The 12,787-nt window shown below is 38.9% G+C and overlaps 2 non-coding genes across 2 annotated transcripts; both read right to left on the bottom strand.

The window, feature by feature from the left end:
* Positions 1 to 28: 28 nt before the first annotated feature.
* On the bottom strand, positions 29 to 101 carry trnaf-gaa (transfer RNA phenylalanine (anticodon GAA)). The gene has a single exon. It is a non-coding gene; the product is annotated as a tRNA-Phe (tRNA).
* A 6,220-nt stretch (positions 102 to 6,321) lies between these two features.
* LOC117415505 (small nucleolar RNA U3) lies at positions 6,322 to 6,536 on the bottom strand. Its single transcript, XR_004546423.3, has one exon. It is a non-coding gene; the product is annotated as a small nucleolar RNA U3 (small nucleolar RNA).
* Positions 6,537 to 12,787: the final 6,251 nt, after the last annotated feature.

Genomic DNA, 12,787 nt, shown 5'->3' with positions numbered 1-12,787 from the left:
AATACAAAACAAATATCGTCTTGTTGTTTGCCGAAACCCGGGATCGAACCAGGGACCTTTAGATCTTCAGTCTAATGCTCTCCCAACTGAGCTATTTCGGCTTGACAAGGCAAGAGTTTCGAGGTAGCATTCTTTTTGGCAATCCAGTAAACCTGTAATGAGAAACGTTCAACAGCTCGGCAACACCATAATAGAATCCGATGCCTTTACAAATGTGTTTCGAAACTGTTGTTTTCTCCCAAATGCGGTTCTCAACAAATGTTTTTTTTTTTTTTTTTGTATTCCTTCCAGAGTAAGTCCAAAAGGCAAACACTGGAACTGGCTGCCTGAAAGTGCAGCGCTTGAACTGCCTCAACAAACGCTGAGCTCTAAAACGTGTACATTGAAAGTCGTTGTTAATTCTTAAAGGTCTGTTAAGCTTAAAGGTACCAATCATTACTTGCTGTACTTTAAATTTCTTCAAAACTAGTATTTCTATAGCTATGTTCTCTATCTCATGCAAGGAAGTGTTAATATAACTTTATTACCTAACTGTGTCAATGAAGACTGGTCAACAGTAATTTCGGATTCACTTTAGTTTATTGTGCTGTATCAAATGAAACATAAAAATGAATCGCAATACAATAAATCTCTGTTTGATCGCTATACAATCAATATGTTGTATAGGCTAAATTGTATAAATAAATGTCCGGAAACATTCAAATACGTTAAAAAAAATGAAATAGTGTGGAATAGAAACAAAGACGGCTTTGACCTCGATGTGATTTGAACACGCAACCTTCTGATCTGGAGTCAGACGCGCTACCGTTGCACCACGAAGTCCTGGAGTAATGCCAGCTTATTATGCAATGCTAGAGTGTACAGCAAGCATGCCAAACACATGGTAATGCCGACGCTGATACTAGGAAAACACTCGGTATCACCAGGGTCATGGGAAACAGCCGACTCAATACGTGTTCGTAGCCAGCAGGGCAATGAAGTTGTCGGAAGTGTGTTTGATTCTCAGCTTTAAAAGTAAAGAAAACATAAAACAATGCGATTTGCTTTTATAAATTTCATTATTTGAAACGTGGGCATAAACACAGTTGTACTGGCTGGGAATCGTCTCTGGTCAATTACTTGGAAAGCAGCTATGCTGACCAATATATCACCAATAGGGAAAAGCTGGCAGTACTGAGTGACACAGAAGACGGATTCTCTCAGCGCGTCTCCTCTGAATGTGCATTGGCACAAAGGGGCTTTTCTCATCTAATGTTTGCACTGTGTTTTTTGCTGTGTTGATTGTTATTTGTCTATTTTGTTTGGTGCACGGGTGAAACGGAGTTCTCTAATTAAAGTTTTTTTTGTTTTGTTTATCACAAGCACGGTGCACACGGACCTCAGGTCCCGCCCCAAACAATTGCAGGTACCTGTACACACCTGGAATTAAAAGGGCTTTGAGGTATTAAAAGGGTGATGAACTAAGAGACTGGGAGCATGGAACGAGGAGATACCGGAATAGGAAAGAGAGAGAAGCCGAAGGAAGTAAACGAAAATAAAGAGGACGAGATTAGACAACGAGTGGTTGGGTTTTTTTTTTGTGCACGGACAGTGTCAGTTTCGTTTTTTTTTTTTTCGTGGACTCACTCTGGGAGGACTGCGGAACTTGGTGATTGAAGACATTTGAAAAGAGGTACTGACAAGAACCTTTGCGTTCGTGGTTTATGTCAGGATATCAGGATCTCTCCTGAGGCCTTCAGCTGAAGCGCAGCACCCTATGGAGAGGGCTGTCCAAACAGGCGTCTGGACAGGAGCCCTAAGAGGAGGTCTGGACCAGAGAGTGGATGACGTATGGTTTAGGGAACAAATACACATTAAAATGCATCTAACGCTCAAAAATTAAACAATAATTCAAATAAACAAACTATGCAAAGAAAGGAAAACCAATCCAATTAAAATTCAAAAATCATAAGTGATAATACTGAATAAAACAATAATCAACACATTCGACACCCGTGACATTACCACCACTGCGATCTTGAAAATGTTTGTATGCCACAAAATAATGAACAGTCGTTCATTATTTTGTGTATCAGCCGCCACACAAAGCTGAGCGCAGTGCGGTATACTGTAATGATGTTCCAGTCAGTCTGCCCGGACTGCACTTGAACCATCTTAAAAACACAAAGCCCCTAATAAGCTAATTTGTAAAAGTTAGTAAAGAGTTGCGCTAATATAACAAAGCTAAATTTGAACTCCTAGCTGGAGCAACGAGAGAGGGCGAGAGGGCGGGGCAGAGAAGGAGGGGGAGACGCTGCTAGGCAACCGGCTCGTGAACATTCCACTCAGCTGAGCAGAGACCGTTAGGATTTAAAAATGCGAACGTTCCGAGCGGCGTTAGGCGCTTCGTTAAATTAACACACCGTTGCTGGCATTTGAATATAATCATATTTTAAATACTCAAATAGGACTGTATTCAAAAATATATTATGTTTTTCAAAGTAATATGTTATGTGGAATATTAAAACAATCAAGTTAAATAACATGTTTGGACACAAAATATTTTCAGTGAGGTTAACAAGTAGTCTGTTTACAACAAAAATGCAATCTGTGTTAGGAACACTATTTTATTCGGATTTAAAATGCAAATTAAAATGGTATTGATTGCTGACAACAGTTTGGTATCAGCTGTTGATTTCCTTAAAACAATCTTTTCTAGTAAAGTAAAGAAATGTATTCTTTTTAAAAATACGTAAAATTGAACTGTCAAAAGTGGGATTTGAACCCACGCCTCCATTCAGAGTCCAGAACACAAAATTCTTTGGAAAGACAGTCCTTGAGTCTGGCGCCTTAGACCACTCGGCATTCTGACAAGCTGCATTTGTTAATGTAGAAAACCGCATTATTTATTTCAGCAAACACTAGGGTTCTCGTATCAAGGCCCGATTGGGTTTACGCACATACCAACTGTTGCTCCATGAAAGATGTTATGACAAGGGTAAAAAAGAAACGGATTGAAGGCAACCCAAAAAGGTAATATTATTTATTTCAATATCGTTGTAGCTACAAACGATGCACGCATTTTACAATAGCAATTGCTATTTGACAATGACCAATAAGTAATTTTGTTGCAATTGAGAGGAACGGTAGTTCCTCGCACAAGTTAGAAAAACTTGTTTGAAATTACCGAGAGTCTCCATACAGCTCAAAGAGTTTAGCTGTTTTTACCATGTTGCAGCGGCAAAACTAAATCACTTAGAATTACCATCTGTATCAGAATCAAAAGACTGAAACTTTCTTACCTCAAATGTGAAAAAAATGTACATACCTCTTATACACAATGAGGTATAAGTCGTCAAACTAAGGTGAAATTTTTATTCTCCTCCTCCTCCTTCCTCTTCCGTCTGGTTTTTAAGGGTGTGTAGCGACTATTCAAACAGAATGGGAGTGGTAAGTTGCCATGGCGACCAGGCAGCTTTAACAGGCAATGCGAGCCTGTGCCTCACGACTGCAATCTTCTGGCTCCTGCTGCTGCGCTTTTGCAACATGAGAGCTTCAACTCGCCGAATTGTGACATCTAAATATTGCAGGCTCCTCTTCCATACTTAATTACTTACTTACTTACTTACTTACTTACTTACTTACTTACTTACTTATATCATCACTAACTGTTATAAAGCAAATGTTTTATACATAGACGAGGATTTTAATCGCATTAACAAAATATATGCTACCCTACCTCACTGAAGCCAATAGTTTCAATTCCAATCGCAACCTCTAGATGGCAGCATAACACCACAAGCTCTACATAATTTAAGATGATTTGCTATCGCTGCGAATCTCACACACTCCAAACTTTCTATCACAATTTAGTCATATGTCCGCTCATCCTCTCAGATACTACAAGCTTTAATACATGGTACGAGACTGGTAATGTGTTTGATTTATGAATTAAGGAGTTCCACTATTAGGAGAATGACTGACTGGAGTTGTGAAACCCAAACCTCTGATTAAAAGTTCATCTTTTCCATTCCAAACAGACATGATGGTAGCAAACCGCTGATCAATCCCGTATTAACTAACAGGATGGTCGGCATCTCATCTCTCTGCCTTCTTTTTTAGAAACAACTCAGCAGTCGATTTCATATATTTGTTCAGGTCCAGCTGCTCCAGCGACCAAATCTTCATTTACCACTGGATGGAAAACATTTACAACTTTCTGCACTCAAAACAAAATACATCCCATTCCGATTTAATGAACAGCGGATTGTAGCCTCCATCGCCCATGCAAGGGATTCTCTTCACTTAGCCCCCACTACCGTTAAAGCCTACATCTCTGGAATTCAGTATTTCTGCCGCCTCATCTCCGTCCCTTATCCAACACTCCTATCCATCCCATCAGTTTGCTGACACTCAGAGAGATCCTCAAGTTTTTACTACAGAATACTACACCTTGCAGTATAAAAAAAGTGAACCATGCCCAGTGTTAAACATGGTGGAGGTTGTGTGATGGTCCACAAGTTTCACAGCCCGGTCCCAGAAGCAGACCTCAACCCGCGGCAAGTTCCTCCTTTCAATCAGCTGGTGTTCCACTAAACTCCACACTCTCCAGCCTCCCCCAGTCGCCCTGCAGCCCAAAAATAGCATACCAGTATCAGATTGTAATTCCTATTTGAAAACATACCTATCATTACTTTTGCATTTAATGCAAATTATTAGCAAACGGCATTTATAAATAAAATACCTTTAAGTGCGTTGCTCCGGCTGGTCGGTTAATGGAGTCAAAATTCTTGAGTGTTTCTATTTTTTTTTTAGTAAATCCTAAAAACAAAATAGCATATACTTCATCTATTCAGGAATACAGTATTGCTTTAAGACAACAGGATAAAACAGCACCAGACACTACAGCACAATGCATACCAATAGGATTTATATGGAGACGAGTCTTCAGCTCCCACCGAGAAGAAGACAAAGAACACTTTGAGCAGAGTTCTTGCTTCAGAGTGAATCGTGGATTTCCTGAAGAAGCGGGTACAGAGACACTGGGGGGAGCACAAAGTATTTACATAAATCTTGCCACCAAAATTCCCCAGATATTTCCTGACAAGCTAAGTAAATATAACATCATCCTTTATGATATCTTGGAGGGGGCTATAAAAAGAGAAAGGATCAAAACTCACCCTCTTTTCATGCACATCACTGCTCCCCGGAGAGATCTTAATAAATTCCAATTGCTCAATATACCGAGATCACTGGATAAAAGGTAGGTAAGTTTTTATTTATATATATATATATATATATATATATATATATATATATATATATATATATATATATATATATATATATATATATATATATATATGACCAGTTGTCATTTTCTGCAAATAAATGCTCTAAATGACAATATTTTTATTTGGAATTTAGGAGAAATGTTGTCAGTAGTTTATAGAATAAAACAAAAATGTTCATTTTACCCAAACACATACCTATAAATAGTAAAACCAGAGAAACTGATCATTTTGCAGTGGTCTCTTAATTTTTTCCAGAGCTGTATATATATATAATGTAATCCACGGGATTTCCACAACGCAATGGTTTATCATATTTTGCCTAGAATAATATTAAATATAATCTTTTTTAAAATATGATAAAGATAAAGTGGTATACAGTTTGAACACATTAGAAGCTGTTCAAGGACGCACATTTTAATGACTAGTCTATATGAAAACATTCTTGTGAAAAAAAAACAACCAGCTAAAAACCATTATTTGATTTTCCTGTCTATTTTTAACAAAGACAATGACGTTTGCAGACAGCGTTAGTGTTCTGGTCAGCGAGAAGTACTGAATAACTGTTTGCACTGTTCCGTGTTTGTTTTCAGCTCATTGAAAGATGACATTCTACAATGACATTTATCCACTTTACCCTCAACAAAGGACGCCCTTCATCTTCAACCTCAGCCAGCTCATACTCATTCTGGTGTTTTTAGTCCTTGCTTGCAGTTTCCTTGTTATACTAACAGTCATTTCTAATGAAAAAACACTGTTTCCAGCTAAACCGACACAGGCACCAAAATGTGAGTGTAACATAGATTATTCTGCTCCAGTTTCGGACTGCAAATGCATGTAATGAACTTCTCTTCCACTAGGCTTCGCTTAAAACACAAGAATCCACTGTTATTTAATATTAATAACCCGCTTTCCAAACACTACACACTTAAACTAGATAATATATTCTATCTTTATGAAACTTTCTTTTATAATACATATCATATACCACGATGCTAACAAATTTAAAACTCCTTTTTATATTTTATTTACCATTTATAAAATGTCACAAACCACTCAGACTGGAAGTTTTCTTCCTCCACCCTCAAAAGAGGGCAGAACGATCATCAATGATCAAGAACAGCTAGAGTGAAGCAGCACTCAAGAGCCGCTTCACGCTCAGAAGAAAACACTGTAACTCCTCATCATGGTTAGCGAGACCAGACACTTTAGAAACGCATTTCACTAGAAACAAACTATAGAAATGATCCCTGAAAGTATAGTCTTAACAAATACAGGGGAAAACAACTTCCCTACTCCCGGCATGTATCACTGCAGTGATGGTGTCTGATTCAGGGTCCTTTCTAGTATAACACTTGTTCATAGTAATGTTAATAATTGCCAATGCGTTTCAAACACAAAATTCACATAATGAAATAACCACTCAATTAAAGTATAATGTAAAAAAGAGAAGATAAGTAATACCCAGGGTGCACCTCTCTATGAATAATTTAAAGAAACAACCAATCACCAATCTCTCTAGACAGGGGAGGTTTCAGTCCCCACCCACCTGCATAGTATTCAGGAGGAGGAAGGCTCTGGTCATTTCAAGGGTTTTGCTGCAAATGTGTTTCTTACCCTTTAAGTGCCATTGTCCTAATCTGAGGCTACTTTGTCATTTTTGGCGCATTTTTAACTGGCATCTTATTTGAATGTTCTTTTAACTCTATTGTTATGATAACTTACTCTAATTGTGTTAACCGTAACAGTTAAGTCTAGATGTAACGTATCAGATTACATAAACACACCTTGTGTTCAGATTTTTTTTTTTTTTTTAAATGTATGCGTCCTCTATGGGTAGAGGCAGATACGCTGCGTACCTGCTGTTTCTACACATTAACATTTACGAAATACACACACTAAATTGAAATGTAAAATTTTAGAAAATCTACTTTGCCAACAGAAGAAAAACAAGCTAGCAGAGAATGGTTTCGATCCATCGACCTCTGGGTTATGGGCCCAGCACGCTTCCGCTGCGCCACTCTGCTACGCCACTCTGCTATGCCACTCTCCTACAGCTGCTGCAGTTCAGATGATCCGTTTTCTTTTCTCCCAAATACGGTATGCAAAGTATGCAACCTGCCCACTGATCACAAGCAGTTTTATCCCCCAGTTTCGGCTGCCAATTCCAATATTCAGTCTGTAAAGCATCTTAAATCGTGGAAAGCGCTCTTTGTTTAAAATTACACTCAAGACTTATTTTGTTCGACCAGGCTAATAATTGCAACACCAACGTCTGCTGTTCAACTAAACACAACACTCTCCAGTCTTCTGCAATCTGCTCATCACTACATGGCCACAGCCTCAGCCCCAGCGACCAAATCTTCATTTACCACTGGATGGAAAATATTTACAACTTTCTGCACTCAAATCAAAATACATCCCATTCCGATTTAATGAACAGCGGATTGTAGCCTCCATCGCCCATGCAAGGGATTCTCTTCACTTAGCCCCCACTACCGTTAAAGCCTACATCTCTGGAATTCAGTATTTCTGCCGCCTCATCTCCGTCCCTTCTCCAACACTCCTATCCATCCCATCAGTTTGTTGACACTCAGAGAGATCCTCAAGAGCCCCCCCTCCCTGTTGCTCCCTCCTGGCTCCCTATATCAATAGACATCCTTCACTCTTTAATCTTTACCCTCAGAAAAGGCTGCTCTGTCTATTCAATGACCTGACCATGGAAGTACTATGTCTAACTGCTCTTGTGAAGCACTTCCTCTGCAGGACTCCTGAAGGAACAGAGTGCACCCTGTGAATTTACCATGACAGCATCAGTGATTTACCGATTTAAAAAAAAAAGGCAACAGTTACCAGGACATCAAGGGAAATACAATGAATAGACTCGGAGCGTTAAGCCATTTCAACCATGAGGTCTTGTGAACCATTCCGTGCAGCCAGATACTGGCCAGCTGTAGTAATTTTACTACAGAATACTACACCTTGAAGTAAAAAAAAAAAAAAGTTAACCATGCCCAGTGTTAAACACGGTGGAGGTTGTGTGATGGTCCACAAGTTTCACAGCCCGGTCCCAGAAGCAGACCCCAACCCGCGGCAAGTTCCTCCTTTCAATCAGCTGGTGTTCCATTAAACTCCACACTCTCCAGCCTCCCCGAGTCGGCCTGCAGCTTCAGGGAGCACTGCCTTCGCCCCTTCCACTTGCTCTTCTTATTCTACTGCCTGGTCTTTGTTCACCACATTCTGTGCCCAGATTCGTATCTCTCTCACCTCCTATAACCTTCAGCACCTCCTTGCCTTTATGACAGACCTCAGGGTATCCCTTAACCTGGCCCCTTCCTCCATCAGGAATTATCTCTCAGGTATACAGCACCAGTTCCTCCTCCGTTCCCCACCCAGCAGTCGGAGGATGCTGCCTGACCCAGCAGAAAGTGTTTATATCTAATCCTTTGCTCTTCTTGTGTCTCCCTCTCTACATCACCTAGCGGCCAGAGCATGCCGCCTGACCCGACGAGAAGGGAAAACTCTTCGTCCCCCTATCTTGTCCTGCTATCAGTATCTAACCTCAATGTTACTAAGCACCATTCCCAAACTCCAGCCCTCAATCTCGCCATCCCTCTCAAACTCCTCTCACTCTTAAACTCTCAAATGTCTCGCCCCTCTCAAGCCTTCTAAGCAACCGGAGAAATCATTCTTAATATCTCACTCCCAATTTTCGCCTCTCAAGCCCTCGTAGGCAACCAGTGAAATATTAGTCAAGGCCTACTTAAAATGTTCTTATGTTCTCTAGAAATGACCCTTTCAAATATAGACTTAACTTTTATTGGCAGACCGTCGGCCCCAGCTGGCAAGCTCTACTTCATATGATGCAATGACTGGGCAACAACGAGGTGTTACATTAACAATACAAACTAACTTGAGACAGCCAAGTCTTTAAAGCATACCTTAAGTGTGTCATGTGATACAAAAGCAAGTTTTGGCATTTTTGCATTGTCTGCCTCGTCAAACAAGCTCGAGCCACAGCAAACAGCGCTGCTGCATCGGGACACAGAGGTGGATTTTAAAGAGACTGAATCAACGAGCTGAGACTACTTTTTGAAGAAATTGAAAACATACCTGTAGTCGAAATATCTGCTATTTAGTTAATTAATTTATTTTTTAAATTTGCAAATGGCAGACTACATTGCCAATGACAATCTCAATTGCTCATATTAAGCTGCGATGTAGCCTATGAGAATCACAGGCATGATTCAAGGGGAATTAGCTCAAATGGTAGAGCGCTCGCTTAGCATGCGAGAAGTAGCGGGATCGATGTCCGCATTCTCCAAATAGTTTTAATGTATCTGCGTATTTAGTCCCAACGCATTATGGAGATAATTACAAAGTGTGACAATTCTTTTTAACAGAGTCGCCTGCCCTACATGTGTATTTTAAAGCAAAGTCTCCTAATTTGTAATATTCCCCAGGCTGACAAACTGCAGTGCGCCGTCCATCGTATGCCTTCCGAGAAGCGGAGATTTTTTATATTTTTTGTAGCAATGAAAGAATTTGTCTTATTTGGGAATAAATATAAATGGCTTGAAGTTTGCTTGCATCGGTTTGAATACATGTAATTGTGATTACAGACTTTGCTGCCCAGTGTTGCTTTCTTCTTAGATGTGGTCTCAGTTTCAGTTGAGCAGGATGGTCTCTGTGGCGCAATTGGTTAGCGCGTTTGGCTGTTAACTGAAAGGTTGGTGGTTCAAGCCCACCCAGGGACGATGCTTTATGCATTTCTTAATCACATTAGAAAATGGCACTCTGCTATGTTATTATTTCCTCCAATTACACTGAAGAAGAAAATGTGTTCTGTTTCTTAGTTCAAAATAATATAAAACAAAAAAATTCTTGCTGTTTAATACTGACAATCCTTTATCAAGTTCACTGTACCTGTGTATTTGCATGGTCCAGTATAAGAAGGTACGATTTTTCTGGAGTTCTTGGTTGCTCAGTTCAGCACCAGTCATCAGAGCTGAAAAACAACAGCAATAGGTACCTGGTATGGTAACTGGACCACATATCATTTATATCAACTGACTGTTTTCCTCCAAATATAATAATGCCAGTATTTGATATGTGTATACTAGAACATTCATTATATAGCACCCAAGTTCAAATTACACCATCAGTTATAAAAATGCATTGTACTAGATAATGAAATTAGCACTGAAAGGGAGACCTGTAAAGTAGTTATAATGTGAAGATCATTATTTTTATAAGCATTGATTCAAATTCGAACTTACATGGTTGAACCTTCTGGGGCGATACCAGCTTATGGATCACTTTGTATCAGTCAGGTTGAGCTGCCATCAGCCTTTCTTCTAAACAAGGGATCCATCTGAACCTGAAAAAAGAGCATTTGTGACAGAATAGCAAGGTTGCAGTTAAACAAAAGACTTCAATTAAACAAATAGCCTAAACACAAAATAGTCACAATGGCCAAATAAAAGGTTTCTACACAAAACAACAAGAAATCAAAAAGGGGTTCACTGGGTGAAAACAAATAAACACTACTATACAATGAAAAAGAGAGATTATCTTTTTTAAAAAGCATGGAGTACCCATGTTCACGTTTTTTAAGTATTGCTTTCAAAACAAGATCATTTTTCAATGAAACTAAATTAAAAACCTGAAGTTAAATACAGTACTATAACGTTCATGGATACATAATTAAAAACAAATGATAGAAAAACACAATGTATCCTATCCTATCAATGTACAATGCACTATTCTGGTACTATAATGCAGTACCACCATGATAATACGATTGTGCTTTTTATTTCTAAGAAGTATCCTGGTATCTACAGTATAATGCAACACTACACCACGGTACTATATGGTACTATTTATTTTACCATGGTACGATTTCTGTTGCCCCGGATACAAGTATTACAGTATCATTATAACGGACAAATATATTAAATATAATTGCGCTTTGGATAAAACAGTCCCTCAAACAAGTTTCTAGCTGTCGTAAATATTACATTTTTTAACACTCAGAACTGACACCTATTGTAAAAATGTCAATCGTGTATTTTTATTGATAATATTACAAAACATAGAGTTTACTATCCGCGCATTTCTACAGCTGACATTTGTAATACGAACATATATTATTATTGGCATTTTTTAAATTTTTGGTGACTATACGTACAGTACTAGTGACAATTAAAATAATACTGTAATAAAATTCTTCCCTTCAGATGATTGTATTTCGAAATAAACCAAAAGTCTTCACGATTCAATAATCTCCCGCCGTTGAGAACGCGCAGGATTCTTGGGAGTTCTACGAGATCTGATTGGATAATTCCGTCACTTCATTCTTGGTAGCTCTGCGAAATCTGATTGGCTCATCCCTGGTCAATTCTTGGTAGTGACACGGGCTATGATTGGTCAAAGCTACCAAGATCTTCCCAAGATTGCAGATCGGGTGGGAGGGAGAGCTGGCCGGGCTGGGGGGCGCACAGAAATGCACAGCTGAACAGAACACCCCCCCTCAGACATGTGCTGTCTATTCACGGGAACACACCACTGAACCAGTTAGTTCAGATGAGCGCTGGATACACAAGAAACAATCTGACAATTTCACAAATAAACCCGTTTGTGTTCAAACCTATGAGAGGTGGAATGAAACAAAAATGTGAACTGCAAAAGCCAGAGCGTCAAACATCAACGACAAAGTTCAACATTTGAATTGAAATAACAGCTGTCAAATAGACAAAGCACAACACTCGAAGATAATATGCCAAATTGAAAATGCTCAACACACTAATTGAATGAATTATACATAAAATAATCAATGTAATTAAGCTCAATAATTGAAATGGGAACTTCAAATCTTAAATAAATTGATTACAATTCAAATTTCCAGCACGCCCTCCGATTTGTGTTTAGTCTGTTCTAAATCAATACTGCGCGTTGTATTTCAGGTTAAGCGCTGTGCTTTCCATTTGCCACTTGGTCACTCTATTCCCCGGGACTGCCCCTGTCATGGCAAATCTGACATGCTAAAGAGATGCTTTGCACTGTTTCTTAAATCAAGAGGCCTCAAATAAATTGTCTACATTAATGTCTGCTTAGCCTACCTGTCAGTCTGGTGAAATTGTAAAAATGTGTAATTGACTTGTGGATGTTCACATCAGAACTCGAGCTGTCATTCTCGTCCCCTCAAACTGGCGCAGGCAACACATCTGCCTGGATTCCTGCATGATATAAATGTGTTTCTTCATTTGCGCGGCCTGCTTTTTATTATTCATTGGGGTTTGTTTACTACACGCCTCCATAGCTGAGCCTTTAATCAGACAGTCCTTGTAGGTGACAGTCCAGTTTGATCCGCACGTACTTCTGCCAAACTTAAATTCAAAGTATAATCTTCTAAATGGGTTATTATTATTATTATTATTATTATTATTATTATTATTATTATTATTATTATTATTATTATTTTAATTAACGTACTGATTTAAAATTAGAGGACTAAT

The sequence above is a fragment of the Acipenser ruthenus genome, chromosome 32 (assembly GCF_902713425.1).
Source record: "Acipenser ruthenus chromosome 32, fAciRut3.2 maternal haplotype, whole genome shotgun sequence".
Lineage (NCBI taxonomy): Eukaryota > Metazoa > Chordata > Actinopteri > Acipenseriformes > Acipenseridae > Acipenser > Acipenser ruthenus.
The sequence above is the reverse complement of the archived record's forward strand: the minus strand, read 5'-3'. Positions and strand labels throughout refer to the sequence as shown.